The sequence below is a fragment of the Bubalus bubalis genome, chromosome 6, assembly GCF_019923935.1.
Source record: "Bubalus bubalis isolate 160015118507 breed Murrah chromosome 6, NDDB_SH_1, whole genome shotgun sequence".
In the NCBI taxonomy this organism is placed as follows: domain Eukaryota; kingdom Metazoa; phylum Chordata; class Mammalia; order Artiodactyla; family Bovidae; genus Bubalus; species Bubalus bubalis.
In genome coordinates this window covers 45,736,301-45,758,436 of record NC_059162.1, presented here as the reverse complement: position 1 = coordinate 45,758,436, position 22,136 = coordinate 45,736,301, and the positions used below count along the sequence as shown (strand labels likewise).

At 35.0% G+C, this 22,136-nt stretch overlaps 1 protein-coding gene across 1 annotated transcript in view; it reads right to left on the bottom strand.

Moving 5' to 3' along the window:
• Positions 1-22,136, bottom strand: part of DPYD (dihydropyrimidine dehydrogenase) — a 945,375-nt gene that overhangs the window by 716,164 nt on the left and 207,075 nt on the right. The gene's annotated exons all lie outside the window — the stretch shown is intronic.

The window sequence follows — 22,136 nt, the reverse complement described above, 5'->3', positions numbered from 1 at the left end:
AAAGATACAGCAAAGCATTTGACAAACTCCAACAAAACTTATGGTAAAAACTTACAACAAACCACAAACACAAATCAACTTATTCTCTGATAAAGGACCTCTATGTAAATCCAACAGCTAACATCTTATTTTATGCTGGAAACTGAATGCTTCCTCCCAAAGATCACGAACAAAGGATGTGTTTCTAATTAGCACAGTACAGAAAATCTTACCAGATAATTTGACAAGCAAGAGAAGTAAGTGCTATTCAGATTGCAAAGGAAGAAGTAAAATTATTTCCACTTATGATGAATGCAAAATGCAAAATGCCAGGCTGGATGAAGCATAAGTTGGGATCAAGATTGCTGGAAGAAATATCAATAACCTCAGATATACAGATGACATCACCCTTATGGCAAAAAGTGAAGAGGAACTAAAGAGCCTCTTGATGAAAGTGAAAGAGGAGAGCGAAAAAGCTGCCTTAAAACTCAACATTCAAAAAACAAAGATTATGGCACCTAGTCCCATCACTTCATGACAATTAGATGGGGAAACAATGGAAACAATGACAGACTTTATTTTCTTGGGATCTAAAATCACTGTAGATGGTGACTGCAGCCATGAAATTAAAACACACTTGCTCCTTGGAAGAAAAGCTATGACTGACGTAGACAATGTATTAAGAAGCAGAGACATTACTTTGCCAACAGAGGTCCATCTAGCCAAAGCTATGGTTTTTCCAGTAGCCATGTATGGATGTGAGGTTGGACCATAAAGAAGGTTGAACACTGAAGGATTGATGATTTTGAACTGTGGTGTTGGAGAAGACTCCTGAGAGTCCCTTGGACTGCAAGGAGATCAAACCAATCAATCCTAACAGAAATCAATCCTAAATATTCATTAGAAGGATTGATGCTGAAGCTGAAGCTTCAATATTTTCACCACTTAATGCAATGCAAAAAACCGACTCATTGGAAAAGACCCTGATGCTGGGAAAGATTGAAGGCAGGAGGACAAGAGGACGACAGAGGATGAGAAGGTTGGGTGGCATCACTGACTCAATGGACATGAGTTTGACCAGGCTCTGGGAGATGGTGAAGGACAGCAAAGCCTGGCATGCTGTAGTCCATACAGTCACAAAGAGTCAGACATGACTGAGCGAATCAACAACAACAAATGATAAAATAATCTTTCACATAGAAAATCCTAATAAATTTAATTTAAAAATTATTAGCACTGTTATCTTTAATTTTATGAATCCATTGGTGCCTTGGGATGCTTAGATTGAGCATTACTTTGAGGTGTGGATATGAAGGCATTTCTATATGAAATTAGTTTGAATTGGTGGATTCAGATAAGTTGATTGCTCTCCCCAGTGTGGATAGGTAACATACAATCCATTGAGGACCTGAATAGCATAAAAATGGTGGAGAAAGGATAAACTTGTCTCTTGTGGTTGAGCTGGGACATTAATGATATATACACTGATTTTATATGTATATCTATTTATGTATATGTGATATATTCTGCTTCTCTGGAGAATACTAACAAGCTTCCTTGGTGCCCCAGATGGTAAAAGGCTGCCTAGAGTAGGGAGACCTGGGTTTGATCCATGGGTCAGGAAGATCCCCTGGAGGAAGGAATGGCAACCCACTCCAGTATTCTTGCCTGGAGAATTCCATGAACAGAGGAGTTCGGCAGGCTACAGTCCATGGGGTTGCAAAGAGTTGGACACAACTCAGCAACTAACACTTCCAAAACACACACAAGAAACACAGCAACCATAAATATATAACATAAATACATAAAAATTAATTGGTATTTCTATATATTAGCAATGAACAAACCAAAAATAAAATCAAGAAAATGTTTACATTTAGAAGAGCATCAAAAATACTTAGGATTATATTAACTAAAAAAGTGTAAAACATATATTCTGTAGACAACAAAACACTGATGAAAAAAAATAAGACTTAAAAATAGAAAATAGATGCATGATAATAAATTGGAAAGTTTCTTGTCAGGATAGTAATACACTCAAAGCAATCCCTCTAAACACCCTAGCTGACTTGTACTTTGCTAAAATGGTCATGTTGACCCTAAAATTCATATGAATATCCAAGGGAATCAGAATAGCCAAAAGAACCTTGAAAAATAAGAACAGATTTAGAAGAATCACATTTTTCTGATTTCATAACTTACCACACAATTATGGTAATCAAGATAAAGTGGTAATGGCAAAATGATAAAAATATACCTCAATGGAATGAATTGAGAATCCAGTAAGACCTTTATATTTATGTTCAATTGATTTTTAAAAGGATTCCAAGAATTCCGGAGGTAAAGAACATTCTCTTCAACAAGTGATGCAGTAATAGCCAAATTTCACATACAAAGGAATGAAGCTGAATCTCCAGCTCATACCATACATAAAAGTTAATTAAAAATAGATCAAATAGATCAAACCAGTCAATCCTAAAGGAAATCAGTCCTGAATTCATTGGAATGACTGATTCTGAAGCTAAAACACCAATGCTTTGGCCACCTGATGGGAACTGACTCATTGGAAAAGACCCTGACGCTGGGAAACATTGAGGCAAGAGGAGAAGGGGATGACAGAAGATGAGATGGTTGGATGGCATCACTGACTCAATGGACATGAGTTTGAGCAGGCTCCAGGAACTGATGATGGATAGGGAAGCCTGGTGTGCTGCAGTCAATGGGATCACAAAGAGTCAGACACTACCAAATAACTGAACTGAACTGAACTGAAAAATAGATCATAGATCTAAATTTTAGAGCTAAACCTATAAAACTCTTAGAAGACAACATAGGAATAAATCTTCATGACTAGGTATGCAATGGTTTTTATATAAGACAACAAAGCACAAGCAACAGCAAAAAAAGATAAACTGGATTTCATCAAAATTATAAGAATACCATCAGAAAAGTTAAGACAACCCAGGAGGAAACCAGTTAAGAAATCTCCAACTTGAATATATAAAGAATATCTACAACTCACTAATAAAAAACAAATTTAAAAACTAATAAAAAATAAATACCCAATTAAAGTGAGCAAAGTATTAGTATAAATAGTCTTTCAAAAATATACAAATGATCAACAAGCATAAGAAATGATGCTCAGCATTATCAGAGAAATGCAAGTCAAAATGACAAAGACATATTTCTCACATACTTGGATGGCTATAATCAAGAAGACATACAGTAAAAGCTGTTGGCAAGGATGTGAAGAAATTGGAACCCTCATCTACTACTGATGGGACTGGAAAATGATGTAGCTGCTTTGAAAATTAGTTTGGCAGCTCTTCAGTTTTAAGAGTGAAGTTACCATGCGATTCAGGAATTTCCCCCTTTGGTGTGCACTCAAGAACATTTACAAATTTTATCTATGCAAAACTTTGTACACTAATGCTCATAGCAGTGTTGTTTCTAAGGCTAAAACAAAAAAACAACTCCATTATCCATCAACTGATGTAAGGCTAAAAAACTTATATCCATATAATCTATGTTATTATCTTATTTGGCAATAAAAGTACTGAAGTAATGATAAACCCTACAACATGGCTGAACCTTAAAAATACTATGCTAAGTGAAAGAACTTACTCACGAAAGACTACATATTCTGTGTTTTTGTTTATAGAAAATATCTAGGATAGGCAAAAATAAAGAGACAGAAGACAGATTGATAATGGTCTATGACTGGGGCTCTGAGAAGAAATGGAAAACAGCTGCTAATAGGTATACGATTTGATTTGGGGATGATAAAAATATGCTCAATTTGATTGCGGTAATGAGTGTAACTGCAAATATATGTGCCATCACTGAACTATGCACTGTATATTGGCAAATTGTATGGAAAATGAGTTATATCTCAAAAAAGCTGTTATATTTTTAAAAAGTATACATACAGGACTGGAAATTATATAGGCACTGTGGAAGGCAATAAAAATAATTCTTGTAGAAAATTAAAAACTTTAGCAAAGGGATATTTGAATAAGATTGCTAAATTAGATGCAAAACTGGACAATATCCTGTGGTTTAGTCTCTAAGTCATTTCCTACTCTTGCAACTCCATGGACTGTAGCCTGCCAGGCTCCTCTGTCCACGGAATTTCCAATGCAAGAATACTGGAGGGGGTTGCTTTTTCCTTCTCCAGGGGATTTCCCTGACCCAGGGATCGAACCTGGGTCTCCTATATTGCAGGATGTCTCCTGCATTGCAGGCAGACTCTTTATCAATTGAGCCATCAGTATCCTGGAAGGGAATAAAATAAAATTTTTGGAATTTTTTTCTACTAAAAAAGGATAAATTGCATCTCTACTGTACACAAATCTAAAAGATATAAATTTACAGTTTAATATTTTAATTAATATGTTCATATTTATTTTCCTAAAAGTTAAATAATACCTAGAGATCACCTTGTATTTACTTACAAAATGCTTTAGTATAGCAGCAAACAGATACAGACTTATTTCATTGTCTTAGTTATGGTTTTGGATAATTTTACCTAATAATGGCAAACATAAAACTGTGCATACCAGTTAGTAACTTAAAATTAATCTTCTATTCCTAAGCAAACTTCCTTAGTTCGTACTTAAACCCACTGATCCTCTAACTCAGCACCTAAACCTTAACCTTTTTTTTTTTTTTTTTAAATTTTATTTTATTTTTAAACTTAACATAACTGTATTAGATTTGCCAAATATCAAAATGAATCCACCACAGGTATACATGTGTTCCCCATCCTGAACCCTCCTCCCTCCTCCCTCCCCATTCCATCCCTCTGGGTCGTCCCAGTGCACCAGCCCCAAGCATCCAGTATCGTGCATCGAACCTGGACTGGCAACTCATTTCATACATGATATTTTACATGTTTCAATGCCATTCTCCCAAATCTTCCCACCCTCTCCCTCTCCCACAGAGTCCATAAGACTGTTCTATACATCAGTGTCTCTTTTGCTGTCTCGTACACAGGGTTATTGTTACCATCTTTCTAAATTCCATATATATGCGTTAGTATACTGTATTGGTGTTTTTCTTTCTGGCTTACTTCACTCTGTATAATAGGCTCCAGTTTCATCCACCTCATTAGAACTTAACCAGCAGTTAAATCACTGCTAGAGAAAAATCTCAAAGTCTTTTTAAGTATTCTTTCCTCATCTTACTTGTCACCTCAGGAACATTTGACATGATTGATTAACAAATATGTATTGACTGACTCAATGAGTAAAATATCCTATTGCATAATTAGAAGTTTTTATAATATAAAAATAGTGTCATGGCGAAAAATGTCAATTGCAGATAACGTGTCGGGATATTTGAGGAAAAAAAATGTAGAAAGAACATAATCTAATTAAACAATGAAGGATTTTTCCACAAGGATGTTGATTATTTTAAGAGTCCCAAATTCATTTTAAACACAAAAAATAATGACAGAAGGAGAGAAAAATATATATATATGTCATAACAAATAAAATATAATGAAACAAAACATTTTAAATTAAACTTATGGCTCACCATTTGCCACAGCTGTCAAACTACTAGGACCTGATCTATCACAGCCTATCACTGACAATAAAACTGCCTAGTAACTCATCAACAATCTCACAGCTTCAAGTGTAACCCTTATACCAAAATAAAATTATAGGATGCTATAATTAATTTTTATTGGAATATAGTTGCCTTACAATATTGTGTTAGTTTCTGCTGTATAGCAAAGTAAATCAGTTATACATATACACATATCCTCTCTTTTTGGGATTTCCTTCCCATTTAGGTCACCATAGAGTACTGAGTAAGGTTCTTTGTGTTATATAGTATGTTCTCATTAGCTATCTATTTTATACATTTTATATATATATAGATAGATAGATAGATAGATAGATATAGATATAGATCAACTCAATCTCCCAATCTATCCCACCCCTCTTTCCTTCCGGGATATCCATACGTCAGCTCTCTATTTCTATGTTTCTATGTCTGCTTTGCTAATAAGTTAATCTGTATCATTTTTCTAGATTCCATATATGTGATATTATATGATCTTTGTTTTTTCATTCTGATTTACTTCAATCTGTACCAGTCTCTATGTCCATCCACACCTCTGCAAATTGCACAACTGTGTTCCTCTTTATGGCTCAGTAATATTCCAGTGTATATAGGTACCACATCTTCTTAATCTGTTCATCTGTCAGTGGACATCTAGGTTGCTTCCATGTCCTGGCTATTGCAAATGGTGCTGTAATGAACATTGGGGTACATGTATCTTTTGTAATTATGGTTTTATCTAGGAGTTACCCAGGAGGGGGACTGCTGGGGCATATGGTAATTGTATTTTTAGTTTTTTTAAGAAACCTCCATACTGTTCTCCATAGTGGCTGTATCAATTTACATTCCCACCAAAAGTGCAAAATAGTTCCCTTTTATCCACATGCTCTCCAGCATTTGTTATTGGTATATTTTTTGATGATGGTCATTCTGACCTGTGTTAGGTGATACATCATTGTAGTTCTGTTTTGCATTTCTCTAATAATTAGCAATGTTGAACACTTTGTCATCTGTTTGTTGTCCATCTGTCTGTCTTTTGGGAGAATGTCTATTTAGGTATTCCATCCATTTTTTTTGATTGGGTTATTTGTCTTTGTTTTTTATATTGAGTTGCATAAGCTGTTTGTATATTTGGGGGATTAATCCCTTGTCAGTTGCTTCATTTGCAAATATTTGCTCCCATTCTGAGGGCTGTCTTTTCATTTAATTTATGGTTTCCTTTGCTGTGCAAAAGCTTTTAAGTTATATTAGGTCTCATTTGTTTATTTTTGTTTATATTTTCATTATTCTAGCAGGTAGGTTACAAAAGATCTTGCCATGATTCATGTCAAAGAGCATTCTGCCTATGGTTTCCTCTAAGAGTTTTATAGTGCCCAGCCTTACATTTAAGTTTTTAGTCCATTTTGAGTTTATTTTTGTGTATGGTATTATAGAGGGTTTTAGTTTCATTCTTTCACATGCAGCCGTTCAGTTTTCCCAGCACCACTTATTAAAAAAAAAGTCTTTTCTCCATTATATATTCTTGTCTCCTCCTAGGTGACCATAGGCACATGGATTTCTCTTTGGGCTTTCTGTCCTGACCCATTGATCTATATTTCTATTTTTGTGCCAGTACCATACTGTCTTGATTACTATAGTTTTGTAGTTCAGTCTATGGACTTCCCAAGTGGTGCAGCAGTAAAGAATCTGACTGACAATGCAAGAAACACAGAGGCATAGGTTCGATCCCTGGCTAGACAAGATCCTCTGAGGAAATGACAACCCATTCCAGTATTCTTGCCTAGAAATCCCAAGCACGGAGGAGCCTGGCAGGCTGCAGTCCATGGAGTGCAGAGAGTCAGACACAACTGAGCAACTGACACAGTAGTTTATACTCTGAAGTCAGGGAGCTTGATTCTTCCAGCTTTGTTTTTCTTTCTTAAGACTGTTTTGGCTACCTGAGGTCTTTTGTATTTCCACACAAATTGTAATTTTTTTTTTTTTTTGCCCTAATTCTGTGATAAATACCCTTTGTAATTTGATAGGGACTGCACTGAATCTGTAGATTGCTTTGGGTAGTAGAGTCATTTTCACAATATTGATTCTTCCAATCCAAGAACATGGTATATCTCTCCACCTGTTTGTGCAGTCCTTGATTTTTCTTGTCAATATCTTACAGTTTCTGAGTTAATGTCTTTTGACTCTTTAGGTAGGCTTATTACTAGATATTCTTTTTGTTGCAGTGACAAATTGTACTATTTCCTTAATTTCTTTCTGATCTTTTGTGGTTAGAGTATAGAAAAGCAAGAGATTTCTGTATATTAATTTTGTGTACGGCAACATTACTAAATTCATTGATCAGCTCTAGTAGTTTTCTGGTAGCATCTTTAGGGTTTAGAGTTTTCTACATATAGTATCATTCTATTATTTACAAACAGTGACAGTTTTATCTATTTTTTACTTTGCATTCTTTTAATTCTTTCTCTTCTATGACTGTCATGGCTAGGACTTCCAAAACTATGTTGAATAAAAGAGGTGAGAGTGGAAATCCTTCCGTTGTTCCTGATCTTATAGGAAATGCTTTCAGTTTTTCACCATTGAGAATGCTGTTTGCTATGGCGTTATCATAGATGGCTTTTATTTTGTTGAGGTAAGTTCCCTCTATGTGCAATTTCTGGAGAGTTTAAGTTATAATTGGATGTTGACTTTTGTCAAAAGCTTCTTCTGCATTGATTTAGGCAATCATGGTTTTTATTCTTCAGTTTGTTAATACAATGTATCACATTGATTTGTGTAGAATGAAAATTTCTTGCACCTCTGGGATAAATCCTACTTGATTATGGTGTATGATCCTTTAAACATGTTGCTGAATTCTTTTTGTTAGCATTCTGTTGAGGATATTTTGTGTCTATGTTCATCAGTGATATTGGTCTAACTTTTTTTGTGTGATATCTTTGGTTTTGGTATCAGAGTGATAGTAGCCTCACAGAATGAGCTTGGGAGTATTCCTGTAGGAGGCTATAAAATTCTTAAAAAGTAATAAGTATTATTGAACATTTCTTAAATAAAAAATCACCAATACAATTTTTTTAAGGCAAATATTCACTCTCTGAAATCAAATTGCTTTGCTATCAGTATAAGAGGTCATTTCAGGCTAAGGTGTAGGCTTAGTTTTAAAATTGGTGGCATTCAAATGACTCGAGTTGACAGAACTAAGAGATGAGAGGGAAGGACATACAAGTTGTTGTGGACTGAAATGAGTAAATAATCAAAATTTGGTGTGATGACTTGGCAGTTTGGCTAAGAGTTTATTCACTCAGGAAATGATTAGGAGATATATTTGGAAAATATGCTTGAACTATATTATGGAGAACCTTCACTGCCAGTGTAAGAATTTGGTATTTAATTGAAGTTTTTTAATATTCATAGAAGGGTGCCAGTACTAAGGGACTAGCTGGGAAAACTTATGTATAGATTATGTGGAAATTCTCAAAAAGGGAGCGGAAATACTGGGAATGTGAAGAAGACACAGTTAAACCTAAAAAAAGCAAGTATTGGCATATATCACAGAACATAGAAACATGGTTTTGAAAATGGGCTGAAACAACATTAAGCAATAATTCAGAAGTCATCTTTGCAATTCACCTCTTACAAATAACTTTGAAGAAATGGCAGATAACTCTGTGTATAGAGATCTGGCTATTTAGAGTCAAAGACATTCAGGAACATATTAGAAAGAGAACACTTCCTCAACTCTTCCCATCAAGAACTTCACGATCAATATCAATTATTTCTCTCATAGTAAGTGGGAAGATTTCTTGAGCCCTCCTTCTAAATAAGAGATCTGACTCCTAGTCCGTGAGCTCTTAAACCTTTCTAATAGCAAAGGCTATAAAATTTAAATTTAGAAGGGTACTTTAAAGACACCCCAGCAGTCTCCTTGAAAATACACAACCACTTCACTAGTTTCTTCATGTTATTCAATCAGTCACACGTATATTAGTCTTCTATTGTGTGAAAGAAAAAAAAATGTACAAGGAAGTCTATAATAGGGGGGATAAAAAATAAATATCTGATCTTTTGTGCACAGATTTATTTTATACATATTGGATGACAGTTTTTACCCTTCTTTAACAAAAATCTAGAGATAAAATGATGCTTGATATATTTGCTGCTTTTATAGCAACACAAAAGAATAGGCCTTGAATGCTGTCCAGTCCATTAGCTTACCCAGGATCTTGCTGGTGCTGAATTTTCTATTACTCACTGAGATTTTTAAAGCAGAATTTAAGGTACCCAATGTGCCATTTATGTGAGTTAATTTTAAGAAAACTTTAAGTTTTATTCTTTTTTATTTTAAAATTATAGCTTGAAACCTCATTAGTGTCATCCCTCTACAATTTAATGATTTTTAAAGTCAGTATCAAGAAACACAAAAAACCCACAAGCTAGCTATTCTCTCATATGGTATAACTATTTTAACAAATAGTTCTATCATATTCAGGCCTTCATGTCACTACACCATTATCAATACAGCTGGTGGATTTATTTTAAAGTGTTCTTCCTTCTTCCAATGAGTGTTTTCACAGATGGAAGCACCCTTCCAAGATAAACTCCAATCTGTTGCATTTAAAAAATACTTGGGCTAAACTTCAGTAAGTTTGCATGTGTGAGAAGGGTGAATTAACATTGCTTGTATTTCTGGATGGAGCTATATAATGGTGAATGTAATGATGTACATTAGTTGAATAGAAAAATATCTAGTAGTACATACAAAAAGAATAGGGAAAAGGACGTCTCTGCCAGTCACCATCCCTCAATAAACAATCGATGGATCTTCAAGTATTTGGTAAAGGAGAGGTGGGAATAAATTATGAACAGAATACACGAAACCTCCTGCCCTCATATTACTCACATTCTTGTGAAGACAAATGAGGATGGAAGAATAGATTTGGCTGCCTTTTTTCTGAAAATCCTTCATTGTAACACATACACTAAATTTTATAAGATTTTTACAAGAGTAGACCAGAACTATGAATTTATTTTGGTCTCACTTAAGGAAAAATTTTTTTTTTAATTCTTGTATAAAATAAAGTTTTTACCTGACCTTAAGATGGTAAACTAGAAAACACATACTCAAGTACACACACACACACACACAGGCTTCAGAGCCATACGCTCCTGAATTTGAATCATATTTAAACCATATGACTGGAGGAAAATGTATTATCTCTTAGCACAGGTTTTATCACTTAAAAATACAGATCAAAATTCCTTCTTAATTAGTCATATTTATGTTAAATATTTTTAAAATGCTTGACACAGATAAGATGCCTAGTACATTATGAAGCACAGGATAGATTTAATAAATTTAAGTCCCCACCCCATCCCCTAGGCTTTTTCTCCTAAGAAGTTTCTTAAAATGTTAATTCTAACAGTTTAAGATTTTAACATTTATTAAAGAAAACTCATGTTAGGAAGTAAATTAAGAAAGACGGCAAATAAAAGCAAAAAGTACAGAAAGAAAAACTACCACAATCTACTAAGTCATGAAAAAGAAATGGCAGAGAAACATGCAAGTAAAGGCATAATAATTTATGTACATTGTAGAAATGCAAAGATCTCATTTCTAGTTCTCCAATTTTCTGCACCGTACCCACCTATCTCTGTTTAATTGACTTGAGAATGTATAATTTTCCCTGAGTTAATTAATATAACTTAGTGTGCATGTGTGCATGTACTCAATTCACCAATCATCAAGTATTTATGAGCAGCTACTCTGTGAGAGGCCCTTTGGTAAGCACTAGATATGCATGAAGAAGCAGTGCTTTTGCCTGTAGATTGTTCTGGTTAAACGGAATACAATTTTCATCCATACCAATATCCATCCTGTTCATACCGTATACCATTGCTCAAATAACATTTCCTTTAAAAAACTACATTTTTCACCATTTTCCAACTAAAAACATAATGCCGTATACCTGTGGCGGATTCATTTTGATATTTGGCAAAACTAATACAGTTATGTAAAGTTTAAAAATAAAATAAAATTAAAAAAAAACATAATGCCACAATATCATCTCTTTGTACTACACTTTTTTGGTCATTGTATTTGTTAATATAAATTTATGATAACTGTATATTTTTCTGATGTGTCTTCTGCTGCTGCTGCTGCTAAGTCGCTTCAGTCGTGTCCAACTCTGTGCGACCCCATAGACTGCAGCCTACCAGGCTCCCCCATCCCTGGGATTCTCCAGGCAAGAACAGTGGAGTGGGTTACCATTTCCTTCTCCAATTAATGAAAGTGAAAAGTGAAAGTGAAGTCGCTCGGTCGTGTCTGATTCTTAGGGACCCCACAGACTGCAGCCTACCAGGCTCCTCCGAGCATGGGATTTCCCAGGCAAGAGTACTGGAGTGGGGTGCCATTGCCTTCTCCAGTGTCTTCTATTAGCTTTTAATAATTTCTGAAGTTCAGAGACCATATCTAATCTCCAGTAGAATTACTACTAGAAACTTAATTGATTAGCATTTATCTTTTAATATCAAAAATAAAAATTTATATAAAATTCAAATCATTAGCATCACCAACTCAAAGGGCATGAATTTGAGTGAACTTCAGGAGACAGTGGAAGGCAGAGGAGCCTGGAGTGCTACAGTCCATGGGGTCGCAAAGAGTCCAACACGACTTAGTGAAAGAATAATAACGACAACTTCATAATTTTGTATTGCCAATTTAAAGTAAGTAATGTGAATATCTGTTGTGAATAATAAAATGCCCATTTTATCCACAGAAAATAATGAAATTTGCAATAGATTTTCTAAGAAATTTACAGAAGTATAATTTTTTATTCTTAGATATGATGAAACACAGAAATAAACAACCGAATACAAGGTTATTTCATTTAGAGTGCTAGAGTTCACATATACCGAAAATGAAATGAAAAGTGATGCTCAGAGAAGATAGGTGATTTTCCTAAAATCACACAGTCGACAGGTGAATTGAAAGTTGCTCAGTCGTGTCCAACTCTTTGCAATCCCATGGACTGTAGCCCACCAGGCTCCACAGTCCATGAAATTTTCCAGGCCAGAATATTGGAGTGGTTGCCACTTCCTACTCTAGGGGATCCTCCCAACCCAGAGGTTGAATCCACTTCTCTTGCATCTCCTACACTGGTAGACACATTCTTTACCAGTAGCACCACCTGGGAAGCCCCCTCTTATAAGTTACCATAATTCATGGTATAATGTCTTCAAGGAGATAGAATGCCTTTCTACATAGAAACTTCTATGCCAATATAGAAACATATATGGTAGAGTCAAGATCATAATGTTAGAATGATCATTAAAGCTAAGAAAAATACGCAAAAGTAGAAATCTAGAAGTTATCATTTATAAATACTGCATAACTTGCAAGCAAAAAAAAGTTAATTTGAGAAATTATTGAAGGAGAAGTAAAATAAATATTGATAGAATCACCTATTCGTATACTATATAAAATGTTAAAAGATTTTTCTCTAATCTGATATTACAAATTTCATCTTTCACTGAGATTGTTTTTCTTTACAACCCAACTAAACTGTAAATCCTTTTAAAGGTAACCAGAAATATAGATTAAATCTGATTCTTCTTACTGGAACAAAAATATAACACAAATTCTATACTTAAAGGGCATTTGTTGCCCAACATCAGAAATAGAAAATTAGTATCTGGATATATTAATGCACTTCATATATCTCCCTCTTCTGAAAGATGTTATACTAAAAACAAAGCTATATCACATGTGCTACTGTCTACTCAGTAAACTATTGAGAATTATTTCATCTTTGATATAACTTAAATATACTGGTAATTAATATTTGGCTACAAGGAGAAAACTGGAAATTCTGTTGTTTCTTTGTTCTTTAAAAATCATTTGTTATACAAAGGAGGCAAGAATATACAATGGATTAAAGACAATCTCTTTAACAAATGGTGCTGGGAACTCTGGTCAACCACTTGTAAAAGAATGAAACTAGAACACTTTCTAACACCATACACAAAAATAAACTCAAAATGGATTAAAGATCTAAACGTAAGACCAGAAACTATAAAACTCCTAGAGGAGAACATAGGCAAAACACTCTCTGACATACATCACAGCAGGATCCTCTATGACCCACCTCCCAGAATATTGGAAATAAAAGCAAAAATAAACAAATGGGACCTAATTAACCTTAAAAGCTTCTGCACATCAAAGGAAACTATTAGCAAGGTGAAAAGACAGCCTTCAGAATGGGAGAAGATAATAGCAAATGAAGCAACGGACAAACAACTAATCTCGAGGATATACAAGCAACTCCTACAGCTCAACTCCAGAAAAATAAATGACCCAATCAAAAAATGGGCCAAAGAACTAAATAGACATTTCTCCAAAGAAGACATACAGATGGCTAACAAACACATGAAAAGATGCTCAACATCACTCATTATCAGAGAAATGCAAATCAAAACCACTATGAGGTACCATTCCACACCAGTCAGAATGGCTGCAATCCAAAAGTCTACAAGTAATAAATGCTGGAGAGGGTGTGGAGAAAAGGGAACCCTCTTACACTGTTGGTGGGAATGCAAACTAGTACAGCCACTATGGAGAACAGTGTGGAGATTCCTTAAAAAACTGGAAATAGACATGCCTTATGATCCAGCAATCCCACTGCTGGGCATACACACTGAGAAAACCAGAAGGGAAAGAGACACGAGTACCCCAATGTTCATCGCAGCACTGTTTATAATAGCCAGGACATGGAAGCAACCTAGATGTCCATCAGCAGATGAATGGATAAGAAAGCTGTGGTACATATACACAATGGAGTATTATTCAGCCATGAAAAAGAATACATTTGAATCAGTTCTAATGAGGTGGATGAAACTGGAGCCTATTATACAGAGTGAAGTAAGCCAGAAAGAAAAACACCAATACAGTATACTAACACATATATATGGAATTTAGGAAGATGGTAACAATAACCCTGTGTATGAGACAGCAAAAGAGATACTGATGTATAGAACAGTCTTATGGACTCTGTGGGAGAGGGAGAGGGTGGGAAGATTTGGGAGAATGGCATTGAAACATGTAAAATATCATGTATGAAATGAGTTGCCAGTCCAGGTTCGATGCACGATACTGGATGCTTGGGGCTGGTGCACTGGGATGATCCAGAGGGATGGAATGGGGAGGGAGGAGGGAGGAGGGTTCAGGATGGGGAACACATGTATACCTGTGGCGGATTCATTTTGATATTTGGCAAATCTAATACAGTTATGTTAAGTTTAAAAATAAAATAAAATTTAAAAAAAAAATACAAAAAAAAAAAAAATCATTTGTTATTAAGAAGGGCAAAAAAACACAAGTCAATCAAATGATTGGCCAAGTTTTAAAAATAAGTTTATATTTACAATAACAAGTATAAGTAATGGCAAAATTAAGAAAAAAACCAAAAGGTAAGAAAGAGATCAAACTACCTCACTCCAAATAATCTTACCTTAAACAATATTAAAAAAAAAAAAACTCAGAAAGTATTGCTGGACATCATTTTATATATATATATATATATATATGATAGTCATATATATATATAGTTATATATATATATATAATAACTTAAGACAGAATTATTACTTATGATAGTAGAGCTAGACTACAATTTAGCACTCCTATTTTCTTTTATCCAAACAAAATAAAGTAAGACTATTTTATGAAGGTTTGCTCTTCACAGACAGAAATGAGATTTCTTAATCAACTGGGTGTTTTGCTGTCTAATATACTGTTATTATATATTGCTCATAAAACCACCAGTCAGCTATAATCTGCACAGAGGATACAAACACAGTTTTCAGAAAGTCTCCATTCAGAGTGCATTAACTTAAGCCCATATGAATTTCAAAATTATAATTAGTTTTGTTTACTATTAGGGCTTCCCTGATAGCTCAGTTGGTAAAGAATCCAGATGCAAAGCAGAAAACACTGGTTCAATTCCCAGGTCAGGAAGATTCGCTAAAGAAGAGATAGCCTATCCACTTCAGTATTCCTGAGCTTCCCTTGTGACTCACTGGTAAAGAATCCGCCTACAATGCAGGATACCTGGGTTTGATTTCTGGGTTGGGAAGATCCCCTGGTGAAGGGAAAGACAACCCACTCCAGTATTCTAGCCTGGAGAATTCCTTGGGCTGTATAGACCATAGGGTGGCAAAGAGTTGGACACGACTGAGCAACTTTCACTTGTTTACAATTATTTACTTAAAATTCTTCAATTTATCAAATAGTTGTCTAAAGATGAAACTCAAATTTCCTTAAGATAAAGTTTATTGTATTATATATTCTGCAATTATTTAAGATTTAATAGTACATAGAATGGGAAACAATAGAATAGGAAACAATAGAATGGGAGAGACTAGAGATCTCCTCAAGAAAATTAGAGACACCAAGGGGATATTTCATGCAAGGATGGGTTCAATAAAGGACAGAAATGGTATGGACCTAACAGAAACACAAGATATTAAGAAGAGCTGGCAAGAATGCACAGAAGAGCTGTACAAAAAGGATCTTCATGACCCAGATAATCATGATGGTGTGATCACTCACCTAGAGCCAGATGTCCTGGAATGTAAAGTCAAGTGGGCCTTAGGAAGTATCACTATGAACAAAGCTAGTGGAAGTGATGGAATTCCAGTTGAGCTATTTCAAATCCTGAAAGATGATGCTGTAAAAGTGCTACACTCAATATGCCAGCAAATTTGGAAAACTCAGCAGTGGCCACAGCACGTGAAAAGGTCAGTTTTCATTCCAATCCCAAAGAAAGGCAATGCCAAAGAAGGCTCAAACTACCGCACAATTGCACTCATCTCACACACTAGTAAAGGAATGCTCAAAATTCTCCAAGCCAGGCTTCAGCAATACGTGAACTGTGAACTTCCAGATGTTCAAGCTGGTTTTAGAAAAGGCAGAGGAACCAGAGATCAAATTGCCAACATCCGCTGGATCATGGAAAAAGCAAGAGAGTTCCAGAAAAACATCTATCTGTTTTACTGACTATGCCAAAGCCTTTGATTGTGTGGATCACAATAAACTGTGGAAAATTCTGAAAGAGATGGGAATACCAGACCACCTGACCTGCCTCTTGAGAAACCTGTATTCAGGTCAGGAAGCAACAGTTAGAACTGGACATGAAACAACAAACTGGTTCCAAATAGGAAAAGGAGTTCGTCAAGGCTGTATATTGTCACCCTGCTTATTTAACTTATATGCAGAGTACATCATGAGAAACGTTGGGCTATAAGAAGCACAAGCTAGAATCAAGACTGCTGGGAGAAATATCAATAACCTCAGATATGTAGATGACACCACCCTTATGGCAGAAAGTGAGAAGGAGCTGAAGAGCCTCTTGATGAAAGTGAAAGAGGAGAGTGAAAAAGTTGGCTTAAAGCTCAACATTCAGAAAACGAAGATCATGGCATCCAGTTCCATCACTTCATGGCAAATAGATGGGGAAACAGTGGAAACAGTGGCTGATTTTATTTTCCTGGGCTCCAAAATCACTGCAGGTGGTAATTGCAGCCAAGAAATTAAAAGAGGCTTACTCCTTGGAATGAAAGTTATGACCAACCTAGATAGCATATTCAAAAGCAGAGACATTACTTTGTCAACAAAGGTCCATCTAGTCAAGGCTATGGTTTTCCCAGTAGTCATGTATGGATGTAAGAGTTGGACTGTGAAGAAAGCTGAGTGCTGAAGAATTGATGTTTTTGAACTGTGGTGTTGAAGAAGACTTTTGAGAGTCCCTTGGACTGCAAGGAGATCCAACCAGTCCATACTAAAGGAGATCAGTCCTGGGTATTCATTGGAAGGACTGATGTTGAAGCTGAAACTCTAATACCTTGGCCACCTGATTCGAAGAGCTGACTCATTTGAAAAAACCCTGATGCTGGGAAAGATGGAGGGCAGGAGGAGAAGGGGACTACAGAGGATGAGATGGTTGAATGGCATCACTGACTCAATGGACATGAGTTTGGGTGAACTCCGGGAGTTGGTGATGGACATGGAGCCCTGGTGTGCTGCAGTTCACAGGGTCGCAAAGAGTCAGACACAACTGAAGGACTGAACTGAAAGAACTGGGTACTTAGAAAGTGTCATGATAGAAAATATGTTACTTATTTAGCACTTCATATTTTAATAGTGAGTTTTACATACTTTTTTCATATAAATAGTGCAGTGTGATGCAAAGGAAAGTACACTGGAGAAGATTTCAGGAAAGTACTGTTACACTATCAAGTGGTTATGTGATTTGGGATAAACCATTTAACCTTTTTGGATTTCATATTTATTTTCCACATAATTTGATGGTTAGTCAGATTAAAATTCCATTTGTATAGGTCAAGAATGTACCTCCAATGTTGGAGACCTTGGTTCAATCCCTGGGTGGGGAAGATCCCCTGGAGAAGGGAATGGGCAACCCATTCCAGTATTCTTGCCTGAAGAATCCCCATGGACAGAGAAACCTGGCAGGCTACAGTCCATGGGGTCGCAAAGAGTTGGACACAACTGAGTGACTAAACACAGCACAAACAATGTAATATGCATCTCTCTTTTCCACCAGCACATTTGAAAAGAGGGTACATTTTGAAAATATTACAGCTATTGGTAATTTAGCACTTAGTAAATTTACCGTTTGCTAGTCTCAAAACTGAGAAGTTACATATTAAAATTCAAGGCTGAATTCTAGAAAATTGAGTTAATGTTACCAGCTGGTAAGTGTATGAGGTAAGATAAGCATAAATTTGCATTACTAAATTTAAATTAATACATTACCACTGTCTAGACACAGGGTTTCCTAGGTGGAGCTAGTCGTAAAGAACCTGCCTGCTGATGCAGGAAATCATCTGTGGTTGCAAGAAACATGGATTCGACCCCTGTGTGGGGAAGATCCCCTGGAGGAGGGCATAGCAACCCACTCCAGTATTCCTACCTGGAGAATTCCATGGACAGAGGAGGCTAGTAGGCTATAGTCCATGGGGTCACAAAGAGCTGTACATAACAGAAGCGACTTAACATGCATGCATAGTCCAGACACAGCATTCAATAATTACTCTGTAGAGCTTCTTTTCATTTCATGAAGCTAGTTTTACATGTTGAGAAAAGTTAGGATATTCTGAAAATAAATATACTATCAGGGGAATAGCCTTTATCAATGGTAAGATTTATTACACAGCATAGTATAAAATATCTTGGTTCTGTCAAAGATATATAGATTGACAGGACAAATAAAGGGTTTGAAATAGACCTAAATATATGTAGAATTAAGTGTATGATAGATGTGGCACTTCAGAATAGAGGGAAAATATATTTTTCAATAAACAGATTTGGAACTATTAGTCATTTAGGGAAAAAAAAAGCTGAATATTTTTCTCATTTTTTGTACCAAAATAAAAACTAAGAGTAAGATCTATACATGTTACTCTGTAAACCATTAGCTTTACTTTATTTTACTATAGAATTTTAATCTATTATTTTTATTAAAAATATACATGCTTACTGAGGAAGTAAAATAATATGGCCATTTTTAGCAAAAATGTTAATAACCTCTTTACCCCTCCTCAATCAACTGAGGAATCTAAAGTTTAAGTCCTTCTATGCCATGTTTAGCTTATATATAAATCAGAATTTTTTAAAGATAGTGTTATGCTATTCATACTAGTATGCAACTCACTTTCTTAATTTAATAGGAATATCCTTTTAGCTCAACAAATATAATAATAATGCAGAGCCACATAACATTCCATAATATAAAAATAGGTTAATAAACACTTTTCTTAATGTTGGGCACTATTGTTGTCTCAAGTTTTTGGTACTTCAAACAATGCTGTGATTGCTGTAATAAATACTACTGTACATATACCACTATATGATCATACTTTTGTTTCTCTAGGAAGAACAGATAGCAAAGCATTGCTAGCACAACTGTATAAATATTTAAAATTTTCAAATATATTACTACTGTATGAGATTTCTTGCTTCCTTTCTGCTAAATAGCAAAGGAGGCTACTTAACTTTTTAACTTTAAAAATATGATGAGAGAAAACTGGTATCACCCTTTTATTTACACATTTCTGGCTAATATGGAAGTAGGACATCTCTAGTATGACCATTAATCATTTGCATGACCTCTTTTTTAATGCTTATGAGAATACTGCCTATGCAAGGCTGGGTTATTTTTCTCATTTAAATTTTTAGGAACTGTGATTTAATAGAAGTTAACACTTAGCCTAAACACGCAGAACAAAAACAAAAGTTCACTTGGTTTCAAGTTTGATTTGATTTTATTCTAAAATACATTTTAAAATGTGTGTAGCAAAATTTTTTCTCACATAGCTCACAGATTGAGAATTATCCTTAAACCTTTTCCTTTTTATATTTAAAAATTTAGTGCACCTAAAATTTATCTTAGATGGCCTGATGAAGTGTTCTAAAGGTAAAGACAAAATTATGCCAGGACCACTTTTCAAAGCAGTCATCATTTACCACTGAATTAAAATATCCTCTTCATTATATATTGTGTTCTCTTATTTACCTGGTTTCATTTACAGACTTTCATCTGTTTCAGAAATGTGTATTCCTGTACCAATTCTATACTGACCACAGTAGCTATACAGTGAGTTTCAATATCTGATATGGCAAATCTTTTTGTCTTATTTTTCAACAGTCTATTTCTTCAATATGCCTTCTTGATTACCAGAATTTACCAATAAAAATGTAGGTTTCAATCATTCTAAGTTGCTAAGTCGCTTCAGTTGTGTCTGACTCTGTGTGACCCCATAGATGGCAGCCCACAGGCTCCCCGTCCCTGGGATTCTCCAGGCAAGAACACTGGAATGGGTTGCCATTTCCTTCTCCAATGCATGAAAGTGAAAAGTGAAAGTGAAGTCGCTCAGTCATGTCCGACTCTTAGCGACCCCATGGACTGCAGCCTAACAGGCTCCTCCGTCCATGGGATTTTCCAGGCAAGAGTACTGGAGTGGGGTACCATTGCCTTCTCCAGATTACCCATTAGATCTTAAATATTTATAGGCATTTTTCACATGTATTGAGAAGTAGTTACCTACTATGGCTCTTCTAATTTTTAAAGTTTAAATTATAGGTAAAATATATTTTTTAAGTTATTGTGAATGTATCCATGAACTTTCATGTTCAGGGACAGAAAATGACAAGATGTAAGCAAAGAAATAAGTGGAACAACCTTAAAGCCATTTGCTAAACCAGGTTAAAAAAAGCCTTTAATTTTCAGGGCCTTTGAGAACACAGCAAATATAGATTCCTTTTCTAAATAAACATCTTTATTACAGTATCTATTTTTAAAATTATGGTTGCTCATTTTCTTTGAGGCTTTATCTGTGAAAATTTTATAAGGACTGCAATAAAGACAAGCATTGAAATATGTGTATTACCATATGTAAAATAGATGACCAGTGCAAGTTCCATGCATGAAGCAGGGCACTCAAAGCTGGTGCTCTGGGACAAGCCAGACAGATGGGGTGGGGAGGAAGGTGGGAGGGGGATTCAGAATGGGGGGACACATGTACACCCATGGCTGATTCATGTCGATGTATGTCAAAAACCATCACAATACTATAAAGTAATTAGCCTCCAAAAGGAAAATAATAATAATAATAATTTTAAAAATTAAACATAAAAGTAAACAAAACACTATGTCTGGACCCACTAGACATCATAAGCAATATAATCATGCTCACAAATATTTTGGATAGTGGGATTCTCAAGAATATAAAAATAAGTAATTTCATCTGCTTTAAGAAATTATAGGTAGACTTGAAAAATAAATAAAAAGCTAACAGGCTTTTTAAATGTAAAAAAGAACTCCTAGAAATAAAAGATAAAATTGTAACTCAAAACTCAGCAGACAATTTTAAGAACATATTTGAAACTGGTGAAGAAGGTTTTAGAAAACTTGAAAGTAGAATTTAAGGAAATGATTTAAAATGTAACCTCCAAAAAACAAAGAAATGAAAGTTCAAAAAATAAGTTGAGTCATAGACAATAAAATAAGAATATTTAACATATACCTAGTGAGAACTCCATAAAATGAAGTAAAAACAATGAAATAGTCCCCTAAATGATGAAAGATATCAATCCACAGACTTAAGAGTCATAATGAAAACAAAGCAAAATAAATAAAAGAAATCCATATTGATATAAATAACTGTAACACTGTTGAACACTAAAGGTTAAAAAGTCTTTAAATCAGCCACTCTCCAAAGACATTATTCTCAAGTGAGCAATAACTAGCATGCTGGTGACATTCAAATAGCATGCATGACATAAGACACTAAAGTGATACTCTCTGAGAGGTGTAAAAAATAACTGCAGATCCTTTACTCTATGCACAAAGTTATTTTATGAGAGTTAAGAAATGTATGAACAGTTTCAGAAACAAAAAGAGTTGGTTAACAGCATATCCTTACCAAAAAAGGTTTAAAGAACTGACATTTATTCTAAGCACAAATAAACTGCTTTCTCATGGAAATTTCAACAAGGGGGACAAAACTGAAGAAAACTGCCA